Source organism: Sapajus apella, unplaced genomic scaffold (genome assembly GCF_009761245.1).
Source record: "Sapajus apella isolate SASKATOON/1434 unplaced genomic scaffold, GSC_monkey_1.0 scaffold1, whole genome shotgun sequence".
Taxonomy (NCBI): Eukaryota; Metazoa; Chordata; class Mammalia; order Primates; family Cebidae; genus Sapajus; species Sapajus apella.
This window is the reverse complement of record NW_022436941.1, coordinates 13,542,591-13,555,276: the sequence shown is the minus strand read 5'-3', so window position 1 is coordinate 13,555,276 and position 12,686 is coordinate 13,542,591. Positions and strand designations below refer to the sequence as shown.

General features: G+C 37.2%; 1 protein-coding gene across 1 annotated transcript in view; it reads right to left on the bottom strand.

The window, feature by feature from the left end:
- MARCHF3 (membrane associated ring-CH-type finger 3) overlaps positions 1 to 12,686 on the bottom strand; it is a 153,000-nt gene that overhangs the window by 126,365 nt on the left and 13,949 nt on the right. The window lies entirely within an intron of this gene.

The following is a 12,686-nucleotide window of genomic DNA, read 5'->3' as shown; positions in this document are numbered from 1 at the left end:
GTTATGTTAGCATTCCAGTGCTGCATTGGCACTAAGATCACCACATCAGAGGAAAAACTGTCAACAAGCCATTTTCCAGAGCCTGGGGAACTTTGTCCTCTGGTGAAACAATATCGCTGCAGAACATTCAGAAGATGGCTCGGCCATTAGTTTCCCTTTGACATGTTTAACACACTGAGAATCCAACCCCTTCTTGGAACACTTTTCAGGGTGGGTAAGCCTCCTTTCTACAGACATAGCTCCTTTCATAAATCAAATAATATTGAGGGGTTAAGATGCAATGAATTTCTACTGGGCCAAAACTTAGCTGTTACTACAGTGGAGTACGCTGGCAGGAAACTGCTGGGAGGGAGCAATCGATAACCAGAGTGGAGTGTAGAGCAAAGCAATAGCCACAAGTCCCAGTGGACTGAGAAACTGGGGGACAGAGATTCTGTCTTATTTACCTCGTTAGCCCCAGAAACTAGCAGGTGCCCAGCATTCACAAAATGCTTGTTGAACTGACACTTGTAAAAAAGAAAAAACAAAAAAAACCCCAGAGGTAGAAGCTTGGTAAGTGGGTGTGAAACTAGAAAAATAAGGGTTTAGGGCACTGGAGGAGTAAACAACTCTGGTGGCTGAGGGGTAAAGAGAAAAACTTACAAAAAATGGATGGAGAATGACGTGTCATGAGAGGATCCCACAAAAACATTACATTTGTTATACACAGGTGTGCACAAATGTAATGTGGACATATTTGCACACACATGTGTACACAAACATGGTATATACTAATAGGGAACTAGAACTTGACAGAAGAATGAAGGGTGAAGGGTTTTGGGAGGGGCCCTGTTGGTTTTAGCCCCTGCTTGCAGCACAGGGAGACGCTGAGGGAGGCTGGGGGCAGCCAGTGAGGGCAGATACCAGCTTCTGGTGGCACACAGGGTATGTGCATGTCTTGGGCAAGGCAGCTCCAGACACCCATCTCTATGGCTCTTTCTTTGTTCCACAGGAACAAATGAGCCCTTTCACAAATTCCAAAGGAGAGCCCATCTAGTCCTATTTCCTAATAGAAACCAAAATTTACCTGACAATTCACCTTGTTTTTATTATCTATATATAGCAATGAATGATCTGCTACCTATAAATAGGTTGCAAAATGGGGCTGTGCCTTTTGCAAACATTAAAGTGGAAATGGCCCTGACACAGATCAATAATGCTTGCCCATTTCCCTGTGCTGCTCTGTTTATTTTTAGCTCTTACACAGAGCCCAATATTTGTAGAAAAAACTCTGTATCACCTTCCGGAATATTACCAATTAATAAAGCAGAAATAGAATTTAAATTTACTTTATTCCTAGTATGACTTCTTTTATAGGAATAAATTCAGACTTGGAGAATTTCTTCCACTACCTCATTACCTAGATTCAGGCCTTTGGGGAAGGAGATCATGCAGCTTATAAAGTTCCATACCTCCTTTATTATTCCCTGTTTTCTTCTATTTGCCAATTTAGCCAAGTGTTCAGGTCTTTATCCCATGGGCAAAGAAGTACATGTAAATGCACATAAACTCAAAAGACAGAACTTTGCTCAGACATAGGAAGGAGTATGACCTCTCCCTCAACTTCTTTTACATGCGCATCATCACTTAGTGCATGACGGAAACAGAGTTGCAAAATTCCAGTGAAGAGCACCTTCACTGGTGCTCTTTGGCAATATAAAAGGCATATTAGAAAAAGTACTGGGCACAAAAGCAAGAAACTGGGACCCAATTCACTATACGAGTTGCCTTCCCATCTCTGTGTTTCCTAAGGAATCTAGCACAATGTCCTCACAGCTGGCATCAGCTGATGCTGGTCAAGTAAAAAAAAAAAAGTTTCCTAAACACAAATCATATTGTGATTATCTGTTGAACGTTGAAGTTCCCGGTGGACTTGTAAACTCCTTGAAAGTCCAGAAAGAGTTCCATCCTCATGTTTGCATCCTCAGTAAAGACAAAGGCCACGCTCTGTCACTCAGGCTGGAATGCAATGGCACAATCTCAGCTCATTGCAACCTCTGCCACCCACATTCAAGTGATTCTCCTACCTCAGTCTCCAAGTACCTGAGACTACAAGCACCCGCCACCACATCTGGCTAATTTTTATATTTTTAGTAGAGATGGGGTTTCACCATGTTGGCCAAGCTGGTCTTGAACCCCTGGCCTCAAGTGATCCACCAGTCTTGAGCTCCCAAAGTGCTGAGATTACAGGTGTGAGCCACTGCACCCGACCAGGAAGTCTTGATTGAAAGATCAGATTACATTACCATGTGACCCCGGGTAAGTCGTACAACTCCATAAGGCACTCACATCCTCATCCAGGGGGTTTTACTGGAGCCCATGACAACAGCCATCAATGGGTATGTGATTTCCCTGAAATTCTGGGCAAAATTTTATTTAGCAGAATATGTGTATCATTTTTCTGATAAGTGAGTATATATCTTTTATTGTCTCAAAGGGGTCTGTGACTGTGCTCTGCCCCAAAAAGTTTAAAGATCTTTAGCCTGTACTAGGCTAAACATAGTAGTAATCTTCAGAATTATTAGATCATGAATCCCAATACTAAGAAGCTTTTAAGTATGCATGTCATGTTCATGCAATAGATATGTACTCACGTACTATATTAGGTACATTATAAAACTAACATCAAAATTACAAAAGCATGAAATAAATATAAAATAAACCATACTTAAAAGATTTTTGGCCAGGTGTGGTGGCTCACACCTGTAATCTCACCACTTTGGAAGGCTGAGGTGGGCAGATTACTTGAGATCAGAGGTTTGAGACCAGCCTGGCCAACATGGTGAAACCTCATCTCTACTGAAAAAAACAAAAATGGCTGGGCACGGTGGCTCACACCTGTAATCCCAGCACTTTGGGCACTTTGGGAGGCCAAGGCGGGCGGATCATGAGGTCAGGGGTTCAAGACCAGACTGCCCAATATGGTGACGCCCTATCGCTACTAAAAATACAAAAACCAGCCAGACATGGTAGCGCATGCCTGTAGTCCCAGTTACTTGGGAGGCTGAGGCAGAAGTGGGTGACACAGTGAGACTCTGTCTCAAAAAAAAAAAAAAAAAAGATTTTCTTTAAAGATATCTAATAGTACAAATCCTTTTTGTCTTACCAAATAATCACTATTTTTACCCAGAGCAATGTGATTGAATGTGTTTCATTATGTTTGATAATCTAGCTTTAATTATTTGTGATATGTTAATTTTGAAGTCTAGTTCTAAGTTAAATATATTTTACATAGCTGAGTTTTAAGGGCTCTCATTGTTTTAGGCAATAAATTCACACACCCTGTAAACATTTGCAAACACTTTTTCACAATGTTCTCTTTAAAATGGTTGTTATTTTCTTTCTTATTGTTAAAATGACACCTTTACCTTGAAAGAACATATTCATTATGTTTAGTTTTTTAAAAAAATGACTGCTAGGTAGCACACTACTGAAATTGCTTGTTATCACAGAAATCGTTAACAAAATATGAAACACTTTCCTTTTCATAAAGAGAAAGATGAATATAACTATCTGTAAGCTTGACAATTCTTCATTAAGCATTTTTCAACAAGGTAATCAACAAACTTCTAAGAGGTACAAAAGATTTTCATGGTCCTTTCTCAATTTACCACATTGTATTATATGGCTTCTACTGTACAAGATAGTGAAGTCTCGTTTTTATAAAATTAACATTAGTAACGTCCCACAGCCTTTCGGGTACCTCTGGTTTTAACATCCTGGCTGTACAAGCTTGCTTATGAATGATGCAGTGAATGAATTTATGTCTTGTAATGTTACCCTGGAATCCGTCTCAAGGAAACAGCTGCTTCTGAAAACTACTCAGTTGTTTTTTTTTTTTTTTTCATAAAACATTGTCAGAAAGATTGTGAACAGATCTGTGGTGGTGGCTCACCAAAAATCTCTTAGTATATTTCATCAGTGAAACAAAGTAATGAGCAAGATAGATCTAACATCTTCCAAACATAAAACAAGCCTTTTGTCTTCATGATTTGATCTAATATAATACTTGTTTCTTCAAGATTTTGGCAACATTTTCTATAATTCCTTCAACAGCATTTTTCTGACAAAGAAATTTATTTTAAATAGATATTATTTTCAACATATTATATTGTCTTGCTTTAGGAAGAAGAACAAGTGTTTCTTAAAGATACCTGACATTTTTTTAACTTTTGCATACAAGTAAAAAAAAAAACAAAACTTTAAAAGAGGTTTCAAAACACATATTTAGTAAAGTTTTATAAAGATTCTTAGGTAAATTTAAATATTGATGAAAAATTATAGAAGTTATTCTTCATGTTTTTTCTAATCATGGTATCTTCATATTGTCATTAAGAAATTTCTCAAGGTCAAGTATACACTTCATTCCAATACATTCATTCTTAATGATAGTAGATATAAATTTTTATTTCAATTAGTTATTGCTACAGTTTTGAGTTTTGGGGACTAACTTATAAGATCTGATTGGATTGTTATTGTTTTTAATTCCCAATTTGGTTTATTTTACGTTAAAGTAGCAACTCCATATTTATATTGTTCATTTGTGCTAGCTTACACAAATAGTGAGGACATCTTCAATCATGTTTTGTTTTTGTTTTTATTCTATTTTTGTCAGAATTCTTTTTAAGCTACTTGGCCTTTTAGCTGAGGGCTAGCATATTTAAAACTAATTAATATCCTGCAAATCAACCTAAGTGGGCACACGTAAATACAGTGCATCATGCTGCAGACGTGAGGGAACCATGGCTGAGCTCAGCATGCTGAGGAAAATCTAGTCCTCCTTCAGAACACATCATGTATCTTACTTAACACGTAACCTTCTAACCTAAATAACTGGGGAGGGTGCAAAAGTCAATGTTATATATTAGTAAACTTTTTTTTTCCTTTGGGTATAAAAAATACATTAAAGGTCTAGTATTTTCTTCCCATACTCCAATGGTTTATCTTGCAAACTCCACTCTTAGAAACCTTGGTCTAGATAATCTCTAGTGACATTTCCAACTGAAGATGAAAAATTAATGAATGTTATGCTAGAAGGACACTGCTCTCATTGTTTGAGTGTTCGAAGAACTCCTGGATAACCCCCAAACTCATGTTTCTTTCCTAGTGGCTCCAGAGAAACCCTCCAACCAAAAGCCCATTGAGAGAGGAATCAAGTGAGATTATTGGGGTGAGTTTTCTCCTACAGTCACTTAGAAGGAGTATGGGTGAATTCATTCAGAGTTGGGAGAAGAACTGGGTAATGTCAATAAGTCTGTCTCATAGCAAAATTACTCAGCACACACAAATTGCATTTGGAAGCCTAAAAGCTGCAAGTGGGAGGGACATGATAGGGTCATGTGTTTTCATAGTTGTTGCTCTGGACAGCTCTATTTTGTGTGGCAAGAAGAAATAAACTGTATTCCCTTATGTGGATAGTAAAAGTTTTCTAGATTTAGAGTCTTTATCACACGGATTATTTGCTTTGAACATGGTTTTTCGCAGTTTCTACCCTGGGGTGCAGGAGTTCAATACGTCCAGTCTGTCCCACTGCAGTCAGCGGTAACCAAGTCATATGGCAGGCAGCCGGCCAGACAACCTGGTCCAGTGACCAAACCTTATTCTAAAATCCTAAAAGGACAGTCACAAACATTTAGGAGATGTTATTTCTTTAAAATTTTTTTCTTTTTTACCTGGTAGCTTTAGCTCAAAGGATGGGAGAGGAGACGTTATTTTCATAGCAGCGGGATCTGGTTATCTATACGCAAAATCTTTTTAAGGTACTAAGTTACAATAACGTAGGTAGGTTTTCAAATAAAGGAAGACAGGACTAAAAGATTATCTCCAGAATCTGTCCAAATTTCCTCCACAAATACTGTTTTTCTCCTGTTCTTATAAAGAATTCCCCAAGATTCCAAAGCCCAATTCCTTTCAGGGGTTAAGCATTCTCATAACCAGAATCCTTCCCAAAAGCAAGGATAATTAACCCTTGGGAAATTAAACTGATTAGTTATGTCTGTGTTTGGGAAAAGGTAGGTGTAAAGAATATAGATACCATTCAGTATTTATTTCTTCAGAAAAAAGTTTTGTTAACAAAAACAAGAAAAATTATCCAATCTAGGTTGTTTTTCTGAGATTCTGCCCATATTCTCTATTATCAGAGAGAACTAAAGATAATAAAAGATTATTTGTGTCTCATTTAAAGTTATAATTCCCTTTCCACTTGTCAAAAATGACAAATGACTCTTATAAATGACATCTTTATTTGTGCTACTTCTTTACACACAGGTTTATAATCACCTGTATTGCATTTCCTACATAAAGGGACAGAATTAACCTTGTGACTCTCAACTGGGTTCCTGTTACATGTTTGCATATGGGATTTCCCCTCTATTTTTCCATGAAACTGGATTCTCCACACCTCACTAACCCCAACCAGCCAACACTCTGCCCCCCAAAATCTTGTTTCTTTTTGTATTAAAGTATGAAACCTATTGGTTACTTTTGCTTAGAGTTTGTGATCAGACACATTTAGTTGGGCTCTTCAATGCAACACAGGTAAAAGAAACAGCCAAAATAGCAACTTAGGTAGCCAACTAGTAACCTGGTGATTATTACCCTTACGATGGAAAGTTACCAACTGGATGCCAACTTTACATTTCTCTACATACAAGAAGGAATAATAAACAGACTTGAAAGATGAATACAATCATGTAGTGTTAACATTAGAACAAGCCTGTACAAATGATCCAGTTTTCTGTTCCTTTCTCAGAAGAGGAACCTGGTGATTCCTGGTGACTTTCTACATCCACTTCCAGTCAGAGACAGAGCCTGAACCACAGCTCAGGGTTCTGAGTGGGGTTGAGGTAGAATGGAAGACATTGACTTCAAAGAGAAATATTGAAGGTCAAAGAGCTCTTCAGTAACTAAAATTAGGTAACCAATTTCATAAGGTGCTAAGGGCTTATACAAGACACATAAAGATTTACATATTTATTAGCTATTCATACATTTAGGAAACTTAGAAAGGAGAACCAAAATCAACATGTTTCATTTCAAAGCAAAAATGTATTTTGTATACTCCTAGATATTTTTCCAGCATGTTTCCACTAACCTCTGTCAACTCACACTCCCTGACAGATTCCTAGAGAATGAGCTAAGCCTATATAGCCCACAAACAGCTCACTTTGTGAGGGCTGAGAACCAGACCCACAGTGGCGCATCCACGCCCAACTGTCCTGTCTCTTGCATTTTCTCCAGTCAGAAGCCAGCAGACCTCCTACTGCCAACAACCCCTAGAATGTTCATTCTGGGGAAATGTCTGTGAAGGGCTGAGCTTCCAATCCCTTTCCTAATATACTATCCCTGGATCAAGCATGAAAATCTAGCCTCTGTATTTAAGCTAGAGATGAAATAAAGACTCAAAATACTGTCAAAATACTTTTTCCACTGAGGAATATTATTCAGCCTTGAAGGAAATTATGACATATACTACAACATGAATGAACCTCGAGGACACTATGCCAACTGAAATGTTGGTTACAAAAGACAAGTACTGTGTGATTCCACCTCAATGAAGTAGACTGTCAAAATCACAACAAGGAGAATAGCGGTTGCCAGGAGCTTGGGGAAGGGAGTTTTGTAAGATGAAAAGAATTCTGTAGATGGATAGTGGTGATGGTTGCACAACATAATGAATGTATTTACTACCACTGAACTGTACACTTAAAAATGATTTAAGATGGGTCAGGTGCAGTGGCTCACACCTGTAATCCCAGCACTTTGGGAGGCTGAGGAGGGCAGGTCACGTGAGGTCAGGAGTTTGAGACCAGGCTGGACAACATGGCAAAACCCCATCTCTACTAAAAATACAAAAAATTAGCCAGGCATGGTGGCCAGCGCCTGTAATCCCAGCTACTCGGAAGGCTTAGGCAGGAAAATCGCTTGAACCTGGGAGGTGGAGGTTCCAGTGAGTTGAGATCATACCACTGCACTCCAGTCTGGGTGACAAGAATGAAACTCTGTCTCAAAAAACAAAACAAAACAAAAATGATTTAAGATGTTAAATTTTATATTATATACATTTTACTACACAAAATAATATAAATTATAAAAAATACTTTTTCCATGGAGCCTCCATACTACTCACTTCCTCTCTTAAAAGTGATAACCCACATGAAATAATCCTAGTTCAAAAATAGAATGTTTTAATCTGCATTACTGACTTTTGGAAATGTGTGCCTAGGAAGATCTCTGAGATTTAAGCAATAAACTATCCACTCGGTACACTGAATCCATAAGCCAGGGTGCTTCTGTGAAGGACTCTATGCTGGAGGTGAATGAATAAGGCTCTGATGATTGATCCAAATGCAATCATCGCGGCATGCCTCTAACTACTCATCCAAATAACCTCAAGCTCTTTGGGCATGTGTTCAACTGCTCAATCTAGCATGAAGGGATGGCTATGCTCACAATCCAAGGCTCTATCTTGGTCTGTGCCCAAAAAATGAGGTATTGTCTCTCATTTGGGTAAGCAGCAGAGGATTGCTTTTTTTCCCTAGCCTTTTGCTTAAAAATTAGAGTACGCAAGTATGTTTGCAAAAATTAGGTATCTTATGTGGTGAAAATTCCTACATATAAATAACAAATCTTTCTCATGTTTCCTGTTAAGAAAAGAAAAAGGAAACGGGATTCCCTCAAAGTGTACTCTTCCCCCACATCCCTATATTATCACACCTTCAAATATGAAGATTTTAAGAGAATTCATTTTTAACTGTTTGGTTATTCCTTGTTAACAGTTTCAAACATCAGGTGAACCTACAGCTATGACTATATAGAGTTGATTATTGATTTCCATGGGTACCTATAGAATGTAAAAGCTGCCATTTTAATTGGCATACAGAGGTCTGCCAATGTGCAAACCCAAGCAGTTCAATTATTTTACCCAACTGGGAGGGTTAGTTATCTAGAAACAAATGGAATCACAGATTAAAAGGTTGTCCTGGCTAATATCTTCCAGTTGGTCTACAGTTAGTTCAGTCCTGTCGAGTCCCTCCGCTTCTTTGGAAGACCAATGCAGCAAGCATAGTGAGACATAGTGCTTGGGCCTCTAATCTTAGTTGTGACATTTCCTGTCTCATGTTCTACCATCAATAGTGACCTACTTGCTATACCATGTGATTTTCCAACTGGGGCTTTTGATGCTCACACATGGGAAACACAATTATTTTTATATTTAGCACAAATGTAGCCATGAAATTTTTCAAATGATTTCCAGTTCAAGATATCCACACTAATCTTATTTTGTGGCAATCTTTTTTTTTTTTTTTTTTTGCTCTGTCATTTAGAAACATTGTAATAGTTGTGAACCATTAAAACAAAACTTTCACCTTTTTAAAAAAAGTAACCTGTGAAAATGCCACATTATGTCAGCATCTAGTAAATTGAAAACTAACTAGCAAAAAATGAAAGAATCATGTCCTAGTTACTTATCTTGTTTGAAGAACTGGCTACAAATGACCTTTGTTGAAAGTGATAGGAAACAATATTTCTAGTATCATTGAGGTTTGAAATCATTAGAGAAGTGAAAATAACTTAATAATGATCAAGATTAGACAAAAACTACTAATACTCAGAGATAGAACAGAAGTATACAAAAAGACAGAGACACAGGATGTGTTAAGTAAAACTATCGGCAAAAACTAAAAGCTCACTGAAAAACAGTGCACACTAAGATTGCAAATACCTAGCAAGAAAGCCTTGCAATACAACAAAACATGCCTGAGGGTACCTCAGTAAAGTTGGTTTACTAGGCAAAGTAAAACTGTCATTCATTTTTCGAAATTAAGAAGAAGGCAATCAGTGCAAATTTATGTGTGTATGTAACACAGCAAATGACTGTTCAAAATTTTAAGTCTTTTCTTGTTAGCCTTAATACACAACCTTAAAGAAGTGAATACAGTCCAACACTCTCATAAAGAATAACTCATTCCATGTCACTTGTGACTAAGCATACTCCCAACACTCAACTGAATCTCTAAAACAGATGTCAGGAGTCTGCAATACACCTATTTAAGTGAATTTTCAAAACTCTGTGGCTACACCAACTAGAAAACAGCTGCTTTTGTGAATCATAATGAACCTTTCAAATCACAGCGTTCACACATGGAAAAGCACATGTTTCACTTTGCCTCTGCCAAAGAAGCCTCACAGTCACCCCCCAAAATACTTGAGAAATATTCCAGCAATGTGTGTGTATCCGCTATGGACTCTTATTGCTACTGCTTCTGCTGTATATTTTGTTATAACCTCATGCTGTTTTTCACCCACATAGCTTAGAAAGCAACAACAAAAAAATAAAAAATAAATAAAGAAGAAAGGAAAAGAAAAGCTTCTGTTAATCCAGGGCTAAATTCACTGTATATAAAAATTGCTGTCAAAGGCAGGGTCTCAAGAGCTTACTAAACCATGCACCCATTTAACTTAAATAATAATAATACATTGACCCAGCCCTTTAATTTCCGATCTCATTTTCACCTGGATCCTGATGAGTTCTCACACAACTACACACCCAAATCTACCCAGGTTATTAAGCGAAGAGGAAAGGGATCCTTGCCAGGATCCGTAAGAAGAAAGTACAATGCAGACATCATAGCACCCTCTTCCTTTCTTTTTTTGACTTGTCTCTGATGCATAACATAAACACAATCTGGATGAATTACTCTCACATACAGACCAATGGAACAGAACAAAAAACCCAGAAATTAATTAATCCATGTATATAAGGCCAACCGATTTTTGACAAAGGTGCCAAGAGCAACCATTGGAGAAAGGACCGTTTCTTCAATAAATGGTGCTAGAAGCAATGGATATCCATATGCAGAAGAATGAAACTGGATGCTACCTCTCATCCTATACAAAAATCAACTCAAAATGGATTAAAGGCCTAATTATAAGACCCAAAACTATAAAACAACTGGAAGGAAACAGAGGAAATGCTTCAGGACATTGGTCTGTGCAAAGATTTTATGAGAAAGAACTCAAAAATACAGGCAGCTAATGCAAAAATAAGTAAACGGGATTATATAAAACTAAAATTCTTCTTCATAGCAAAGGAAAAAAATCAACAGTGAAGCAATAACTTGAAGAATAGAATATCTGCAAACTATTCATCTGATAAGGGATTAATATCCAGAATATATAGAGAACTCAAACAACTCAATAGCAAAAAATCAAATAATCCATTTTAAAAACGAGGCAACAAGTATATGGAAAAATGCTCAGCATCACTACTAGAGAAATTCAAATAAAAACCACAATGAGATAAGTCACCCCAGATAGAATGGCTGCTATCAAAAAGACAATCTTATATACTGCTGGTGAGAATGCAAACTAGTACAGCCATTATTGAGAGCAGTATAGAGATTCCTCAAAAAACTAAAACCAGAACTACCATATGATTCAGCAATCCCACAATTGGGAATTTATCCAAAGGAAAGGAAGTTGATATACTGAAGAGATATCTGCAGCCCCATATTTATTATAGTACTATTCACAATAGCCAAATATGGAATCAACCTAAGTGTCCATCAATGGATGAATGGATTTAAAAAATGTGGTATATATACACAATGGAATACTATCCAGCCATAAAAAAGAATGAAATTCTGTCATTTCGCAGCAACATGGATGGAAATGGAGGACATTATGTTAAGTAAAATAAGCCAGGAACAGAAAGCTAAATACTGTATGTTCTCACTCATGAGCAGAAGCTAAAAAAGTTGATCTCACAGAAGTAAAAAGCAGAACAGCTATTGCTAGAGGTTAGAAAGGGTAGGAGGAAGTTGGGGATCGAGAGAAATTTGTTAAAGGATATAAAATTCCAGCTATGTAGGAGGAACAAGTTCTAGTGTTTTATAGTACTGTAGAATGACTATGGTTAACAATGATATATTATATAGTTTCAGATAGCTAGAAGAGATATATTAAATGTTCCCAACACAAAGAAATGATATATGTTTGCGATGATAGATATGCTAATTACCCTGATCTGATCACTACACATTGTACATACTGAAACATCACTATGTATCCTATAAATATGTACAATTATTATTTTTCAGTTAAAAATAAATAAATTTGAGAAATTACTTTCAAATACAGATTATTTTATTTACCATAAAATTTAAATATGTTTTTGAAAATATGATACAGGAAGTTTAGCTCAGAGGTGTATTTCATAGTAAGCTACTCTAACAAGTTTTTCTGTAGCGGGAACACCCAAGCACTAGAAAATGATGTCAAGTAGGCTTAGACTGACACCACATGCAGAGACAACAGAGCTTTGAAGTCACCTGGGGAAAGGTTGAGGGAAGATGAGCAGGGAGGAGGGGAAAGTGAAGTTCTTGTCAATGATAAATGATTTATTCGGCTGAATGGGAAAGTCACACTGCAAGCTCCAGAAAATAATGCCTCCCAATGTAGTTGGCAAATGACACAACAACCCACAGAATGACAGGGAAGGAAAAAAACACAAAAGCACACACTTGAGTGGAGAAGGTCCTGAGCTGAAAGCCAGAGAAGAAGACTTTGGAGGAAAGTATTCTGTTTCATTTTTGTCAACCCCCTCCAAGCTAATATCTGAGGTAAAGCTATTTTTCAACTTGTAC